At 38.9% G+C, this 8,677-nt stretch overlaps 1 long non-coding RNA gene across 1 annotated transcript in view; it reads right to left on the reverse strand.

The window, feature by feature from the left end:
• The window catches only part of LOC107661121 (uncharacterized), a 20,135-nt gene extending 13,443 nt beyond the window's left edge, over window positions 1-6,692 (reverse strand). Inside the window, exon 1 of the long non-coding RNA XR_001631080.1 lies at window positions 6,593-6,692. This is a non-coding gene — a long non-coding RNA (uncharacterized LOC107661121). The remainder of the gene's footprint in view (window positions 1-6,592) is intronic.
• Between the last annotated feature and the right edge of the window lie 1,985 nt (window positions 6,693-8,677).

Consider the following 8,677-nt stretch of genomic DNA (forward strand, 5'->3'; position numbering starts at 1 on the left):
CAAAAACATTAAAACCCATTATAAACGAGTCATTTGTTGCATCCAGTGGGGACATAATTACGGATTATAATGACTTATACATTTATTGCATCACGCCGCGTAAACATAAAACCATGTCTGCATTTCTGATCGGAGAAATGACAAACACAACAAGCGCTACTCTACACCGCTTAAAACTCGCGTTTGAATCGTCAGTGGCAAATTCTTTATATATAAAAAACGTACTTACAGTCTGTGAGTCAGAACAGCCAGCATTGTAGTCTACTCTTCCAGGATCAGGAAACAGTCCTCCATAAAATGCGCTGCACACATCTGAATATTTGGGTTGAACTGTTCTGGAACAGTGTTGTAAATACAACTTAACCACTGATTTCTAGTCGTGTCCTCTTTTGGAAGACCAAACAAAGTAGTTTCGCTTTCACAACGAAACACAGCGTCACACACGGCGATCTTGAGTGAGCGGAGGCCGGCGGCTAGAGTGAGGAATGGGCTTGTGGCAACCACATGTTTTATAAAGAATATCTCTTTGGATTTGAGACTTTTAGTCTTTGCAACTTTACAGATCTTCTTTATGCACCAAGAGCTTGTAACACTCCAAAGAGAAAGGAAAAATTGAAATCGCATCATATGACCCCTTTAATTAAGAAACACCCATTACATACAATTGTCCATATTTGACTTGTGCTTTAAGCTAAACGTAGATAGAGTAAAAAAACTGTTATGAATAAACTGTTATACTGTTTAGTTAGCAAATAGTTAAGCACAGCACTACCTTACCATTCCATTCATGTCACTCTCCATGACTCTCTTAGCCCTCCATTTGTCATTAAACCCTCTCTAAGTGCTCTGTCAGCACTGTTGAGTTCACAGTTCAGATTCTAGTCAAGTAATTTTGTGATAGGATTACGACTTCCTGCCCTATTCATATCCTGCTAGTGGAGCGGAATGAGTCCGCTGGCCTCCGAGCCTGCTGCAGGTTTACTGCCGAGCAGAAGAGTCTTTCTGTCAGCAGCAGATGCAGAGTCCTGAGCTATCACTAGCAGCACCTGTCTTTGCTGAGCTACACAAGTGCCTGTGATCTACAGACCACCGTGAGCTGGGAAAGTGCGCTGATCTCTTCGAGATTTCACTGACTCAGTGTCATTCCATTACAACAAAGCTGGTCAATCCAATCTGATCTTCAGAGAGGAGAATGATGGCTTTAGCTTCGTCTTACTTAGGCACTTCTTACTGACATCGGTGATAAAGCTTCAAAAGTTGTCCACTCAGCTTTCCTGTCTATTTGGAGCGGCCCACACAGTTCTCTGAAGCGCAGGAAGTGTGCCGTGGCGAATGAGTGTTTATTAGACTCTCTCCACGTTAAACCACTCTTCATCAATCACTCCCTTCCTGTGCTCGGTTTCTGCAGCTCGGCTGGACCTCTCGAGACTTCCTGAATGCTCCTGATTGCAGGAAAGCACATTAACTTCACTCAGCACACGTAATGATATACTCAGATGTGTATCTGATCCTTCATATTGTAATATGAAACAATACTTCATATTGTCTCAAACAAGTTCACCCCTGCTGGTGGAAACTGTATCTACACCATCATGAGGACACAAAGCATCTTTCTCCAGCGCTGACCAATCAGAATGCAAATGGACAGGTATTATGGACCTTCTTGGTCTCAGATGGCACTAGCAATCATGCGTCTTTACCTCCATTCTTATAGGACATTATAATGCTTATAGGATTAAAGGGTGATCAAGTTCTGACCTGCTCTCTAAGTGGACTATAGTGAACATGCACACACTCACACTCACACTCTCACACACACTATGACTCAGTATATATTAATATATTATATACAATATTGTCAGCTCATATTAAGGCGCTCAGACTTTCCGCTTGGTAATGAATGAGTAACATGCAACGTTCACACTCCAGCCTCGCTGACCCTGAGGGGCGTCTGTACAGTTGAGCTCACAATGCTTAAACTCAAATCAGTTTCAAGCATGCTAAACCTCTCTCGCTGCATTTTTGATTTGGAGACAAGAGTTGAAATTAGGTTCTTAACCTTCATAAAATGTCAGCCTCAGGAGATTATCAGTTTTATTTTACATTTATTGTTATGAGGTCTGCCTTTCTTTGCAACCCTGTTACCAACATTTGGTAAACAATAGTGTTTAAACCATTATTTGTGTGATTATTTATGCATTTAAATGTATTATTATTAATACAATTCACATGCACTATTCAAAATAAGTTTATTTATTTAAATAAACATATCAGCAAAATCAGCATTAGAAAATGTTCAGCTTTGTCATCACAGGAATAAATTAAATTGTAAAATTCAAATAGAAAGCAGTTGTTTTAAATTGTAATAATATTTCACAATATTACTGTTTTTACCGTATTTTTGATCAAATAAATGCAGCCTTGGTGAGCATAAGAGATTTCTTTCAAAAACATTAAAAAAAATCTTACAAACCCCAAACTTTTGAACAGTGCTGTAAATTAAAGATGATATTTTATATAGTATTTACCAATATTATATTAAAATACAGAGTTCTGGCATGAAACTCTAGATGGCGCAGTCCGTTAGGTCTAACTCAATCTGACCTAATGACATCATTATCACATGGCACAGCTGATTGGTTCTCTCCTGTATCGGTAGCCAATGAGCTCGCTGCTCAACATTCAAATATATGATTAGTGCTTGCAGTAGCAGTTGCAGCTTGCTTCAGAAACCCTCACTTCCCCAGCTCCTCCTGTACGCTATGTCATGTACGCTATATGGGGGTTATTTCATGCATGTTATATGTGCAGCAGCAATATTTCTTACATGCTTACAGCAGCATGTTGTGGATGTATTGGCAGTAGCAAGTCTCGGTACTTGCTCTGCCGCAGCAGCAGCAGCATAGCAGATCTATTCCGCCAAGACCAAATACATTAACATCGTCATGTACATTACCATGCCAATCCCTCCGAGTTGTCATGACAGAAATGTATTTAAATACATATTTTATATAGTAATAGTTATTCCAGGAATACAACTTCCATTTAGCCCTGATTTCAAGTTAAGATAGATAGATGTAGAATATGGTCATGCAGAATAAGTGCTTTATATGTACTAATAAACAGCCAATTAGCAAATTACAATAACTTGAGTAAATGGGTTGAATTGAAGATTTACTCCTTGAATAAGAGGACAATTGAAACATACATGAGAGATCTGCAAGCTAAAATCTAAAATCCCTTTTAGAAACAGTTCATAGTGCAGCACCCAGAGAGTCTAGGCCTGAATCAGTTATCTAAGGCAGAAAGAAGGGTTCAGTTTGGACTCGTAAGCAGACTATGAGTTCTTGCCAAATGCTGCTGGCGCAGACCTGATGGGTCTGAGTGAATGCACTGGCCCGACTGGCAGCCTTGGCACCTCCTTGAGCACATACCTAAAGCTCCTCCAAACGCTCCCGAGGCAGAGCCCAGAGTCCACAAACAGAGCGTCCGATCACATATCAATATATAGATCACAACCCATAGGGATTAAAATGCAACTAAACCATTTTTATTTTAATTTCAGAAAATGCAGAATTATCAACACTTGAGAGGAATATCTGTGTAGTTCTAGCTCCAGCTCCTCTCCCTCCATCCAGTCTTTCTCACTGCACTCTAATTCATCAGAATTGTCTCTGGAGCTCAACCAAGTCCTTCGGGTAATCGCGCTGCAAGCTTTACTACACATCATTTATCTGTATTTTAGTTTTTCAGAAGAAGTGCAGGGAAAGAACGAAAAATAATGTGTGGAAGATTGCTATACATAGGGGGAAGGAGTGCTGAGATTACAGTTGACGTTAATGTTTCCAATAGGCTCGGGGATGTATGGCCATTATTAAGGGTAATAAATGATGTAGTTTTTGGTGGATTGCAGCTTTATTTCAGAGAAAGTGGCTTGAAGCTCGTAAAACAGAACTGCCAAAAAATGTGTGTTTGGCATAATGAAGTTATCCCTTTTGGGGCTTTAATGTTTCTGTATTTTATTCATGGAGCAGTTCAAAGGCAAATCTTCATCATACTCTCAGCACTTATCAAGTATGCTACATCGCTGATTGATGATTGCTAGTCTAAATATGGCAGATGTCAGAAACCTTGGTGGAAAACAGCACTGTATGGTGTTGATATCCATTATGAGCATTATTATTAGCACGTATGACAGTGGTGTGATACTCCTATCTTCAAAACTTCTACCTTGATGCTGATGCTCGATGATTCTTCTGTGTTTATCTATTCTGAGTGCAAGATAAACCTAAAATCACTCCAAAGCTATGAGTCACAGACTATGATTTAATGGGTTGCAGGGGCAAAGGTGCATCTAAATATGACTGTAAATATCCAGGCTCTCTCCAGCATGAATCAGTTCACCACAGTGGCCCATTTCACTGTCCCTGATTAGATTTGCTCATCAGTTCTGGCTGACTAGAGAGGGACAGGTAAATCTGCAACTGTCACTTACTGTCATCATCCTGTCTTCTGCCTTTAATTTCTCTCTATTTGGGAGATGGGACATGGTATTGCAAAAAAAAGAAATTCCGTTTACAAAACCTTTTGAGCCTCAAATACTAAGAAATGCAATTTTCTTGAAGCTACATAAAAACCCATCTCAGACCAACAGAATTTCCAGAAATGTTGTCCAAACTAGTCAAACGGTTTTGGAATTTCATATTGCTGAAATGTTAAGGGTTTGTGAGTTCCCAGCATACACTGCAGATTTACTAAATTATGCAGTTTCTGTTATAGGATTATTGTTTTGCTGTTGGCTGTCTTCATTTAAACTTTTGTTTTGTCATTATTGTTAGTTATTTGTTGTGTTGTGTAAAGAGCTCATCTTTATGCATTTGTTGATTGTCATGTTTGTGTGTCGAGTGTTGAGGCCTACAGTATGTTCAACCATTTAAAACTATAATTTGGATATTTACACTTTGTATGATGATTGTTTCTTCACAAACAAAGACCGTATTTCACTTAACAAATTAAATGTCCCATGAGACTACTGTATATATAAAAAACTACTTTATATATAAAAAAATGGTTATAAATGAAATTATTAAATGAAAATTTGCTGAACAAGAAATATGTTAGAAAAGAAAAAAAAAGTGACGTGACATGTGGCCAAGTATGGTGACCCATACTCGGAATTAGTGCTCTGCATTTACCCATCCAAAGTGCACACACACAGCAGTGAACACACACACACCGTGAACACACACCCACACACACACACACACAATATATAGCTGCATTCGTATTTAAAAAAGGGGTTCCTATTTTGGGGTCCTTGCAACAGGGTACTCTTTTCTACCGAGATTCACCTTCAGAGCAGCATTTTGAGCAATATTGAGATCACTTTCATTCCATCAGGGTTACGAAGTTCACAACAGGACTGAAATAAGTTAAGCAGAACTTTGGCTGAACCAGAAGATAAGGCTGGTTCTGTTGCCAATAGATGGAAAGCCTATGGCTATGCTAATAAGTTTGCATGTTTGTGTGTGTGTGTGTCCCTCCTCCAAGCAGTGTTAAGGCAAAGGCAGGGGGCGTATGGCCCCCAGGAAGAGTGTCCTTGTTGGGGGTGAGGGGTAAGCGGCGGCCAGCTGGATGGAAGGCCTTTCATTGATTGAGCACTTTGTCCATCTGCAGGCTGAAATCAATCTGCCTGCATGCTGGCGAACAGTAGATCAGGTTACATCACTTCCTCCTGCCCTGTGGCTCCCAACACCTTCTGCTTATTGTGAGAGCTCTGTGGGTGGCGAGAACTACTGGAACTGGCTCAAATCTGCAAACAATTCTGTTTGAACAGACCAACTTTATGGGCCCTGGACAAGTGGATGGTATTTTGGAGCTTGTGTGCTCAAGGCCTGTGTTGGCTGGGCCTTGGATGGGTGAATATGTCACCTTTGACCCCTCCAGGAGGAATATGGATAATTGCTGATTAAAGGGAGGGGTTTGTCACCCCTACTGCCCTTCTTCTCAAATCATTCAATTTCTACAAAGAGATTCTAACTACAACCTCAGCAGCTCACGATAAGCCCAGACTCTTTTCATCATGCTGAAATTTACACCCCCTCAGGGCCATTACAGTCTTATGGCACGATTTCTCACTGGTCCTTGACATATCACTTATTGAGTGCATCAAGTATCACGCAGATAAGATCAGCGGACACAGGTCATATAAGCAGAGAAGCTGAGCACACTGAACAGCAATCAGGCACATTTATTTTGTTTCACTCTTTTCTTGCTTTGAAATCTGATATCAGAAGTGTTCTGGATTGTTTGCTTTACTCTGTCAAGTCGTAACATGTACACTACCATTTTAAAGTCTGTGATCAGTAAGATTTTTTTGAAGGAAATTAATTATTTGATTAAAAACGTGTCAAACTGATCTAAAGTGACAGTAAAGACACTTACAGTACAATGTTACAAAATATTTATATTTAAAAAAATGCTGTTCTTTCTATTCTATAATTTCTATTTACTAAAAAAATGTATCATGGTTTCCACAAAGGAAATAGGAATAGTTCACCCCAAAATAAATATTTGCTGAAAATGTACTCACCCTCAGGCCATCCAAGATGTAGATGAGTTTTGTAACGTAAGGAGTCGTGACGACGGAGTTGAGGATCCAAATGCAGCTTTATTTACAAGAGAGTGGTCAAAACAGGCAGGTTTAAGTATCAGCAAACAGGTATAATCCAGGGCAGACAAAAGAGTAATCCAATAAACAGGCAATGGTTAGGGCAGGGGGCATATGATCAAAAAACAAGGAAACAGTCCAAGGTCAAAAACAGGCAAGGCAAGGCAAGGCAAGGAACACGGAGAACACAGACGAAACAGGCTATACACTAATCAGCAATGTGGAAGTAACAAACCAGGCTTTAAATAGGGTGAGACAGATGAGATAACAAGACACATGTGAATGCAATCAGAGATAATGAGTCCAGGCAAAGGATTATGGGGAATGTAGTCCGGGGAAAAGAGGCAAGAGTCTGTAATGGAGTGCCCTCTTGAGAAGCTCACAGGAACTCCGGCTAGAGTTCGTGAGAAGTTTGTTTCTCCATCGGAACAGATTTGGATTTTTGAAATTTAGCATTACATCACGTGCTCACCAACAAATCCTCTTCATCAAATGGGTGCCGTCAGAATGAGAGTCCAAACAGCTAATAAAAACATCACAATAATCCACAGCACAACTCTTGTCTATCAATTAATGTCTTGTGAAGTGAAAAGCTGTGTTTATAAGAAAAATTCATCATTAAGGTGATTTTAACTAATGCTTCTGGCTAAAATATGAGTACTCTATCCACAATATCGCTTTCTCCAGTGAAAAAGTAATTTTGTCTGAGTCTGTGCATATGTGCATTTTCACTTGAGGAAGCATTTTTATGTATTATGGACTCATATGTCATAAATAAATGTAGCTTTGGTGAAACTTCTTTCAAACACTTTAAAAAAAACCTTACTGACCCTAAACCAATTTCTTTTAATGTTTTTCTGCAGATGCCAGTTCAGCACAAAAACAAGCATTTACTGCAACCACTTTCTTTTATATTCACATAATACTAGGCAAAACACTCATTACACTCAAACTCATTACAGCTTTTTTTATATGCGTTGCTTTTTTGTTACTTAATGTAAATGGGCTTGAACATTATAGAATTTATCCATTTATTGGATCTGCTCATTTACCCTGTAGAAAGTGCTTACAATTAACAACATCAAGAGCTTGTGTTTATTTATTTAAGAATGAAGCAATTTATTCTCAGTTGTTAAAGCAGTTCTCTGATTCCCAATCACACGTTCAGTCATATCAGTCTTATATTCCAAACTCGAACTAAACACTTGACAATCTTTAAAATCATTCACTGTAAATGATTGCAAAAATAAAGCATATGTGCGTCTGTTCATGGATGAAATCCAGCCATTTCAACAGGAACTCACACTATTAGGAATTTCGTGTGAGGGTGAAATATTTTTCCATATAGTAGACAAATGTCGCAATACTAAGATTGTATCAAACAAGCATGATGATGAAAATGATAATTCCAAACAGGCTTTAATAAATCCACAATATGATCCAAACAGAGAGAACAGCATCCACAACCAAAGCATAGCCACAAACAATACCCGACAACTAAGGGGTGAAAGGCATGAACTGAAATACTGAAGATAATGAGGTGTGTGCAGCTGAACAGAAATTACACAAATTAACCATGACAACAAACTAACTAAGAGAAGATGGTGCAAACTGAAAACAAAGTCCATGTGATGTGTGTCAGCGTGACAACAATTAAATTTAGCTGTTATCCATAAAGATTAAAATACATAACAAATAATTTTCACTTGCATCCCAAATGTAAAGTGAAACAGTGTTAAATATGACAGCTCTTTTGTTTAATATTGTTGTTCTGCAAGTGCAGACCCTCCAGATTCCAATGTCCTGCTATGAGGTGGGTGGGCATTAAATATCAAACAATAGATCATAAAATCTGCCTTACACATGGTAAGGTGATCCCTGTATTACTGCACACCATGGTATTATTTACAGTGGATTTCGCTCCTGCAACACATAACAGCCGTAAAACAACACAGTAAAATTTGTCATGGTAGCTTGTTTTTCAGTGAGCTCCATTGTAAGCCAGTC

This window comes from Sinocyclocheilus anshuiensis, unplaced genomic scaffold (assembly GCF_001515605.1).
Source record: "Sinocyclocheilus anshuiensis isolate Anshui unplaced genomic scaffold, SAMN03320099.WGS_v1.1 scaffold583, whole genome shotgun sequence".
Lineage (NCBI taxonomy): Eukaryota > Metazoa > Chordata > Actinopteri > Cypriniformes > Cyprinidae > Sinocyclocheilus > Sinocyclocheilus anshuiensis.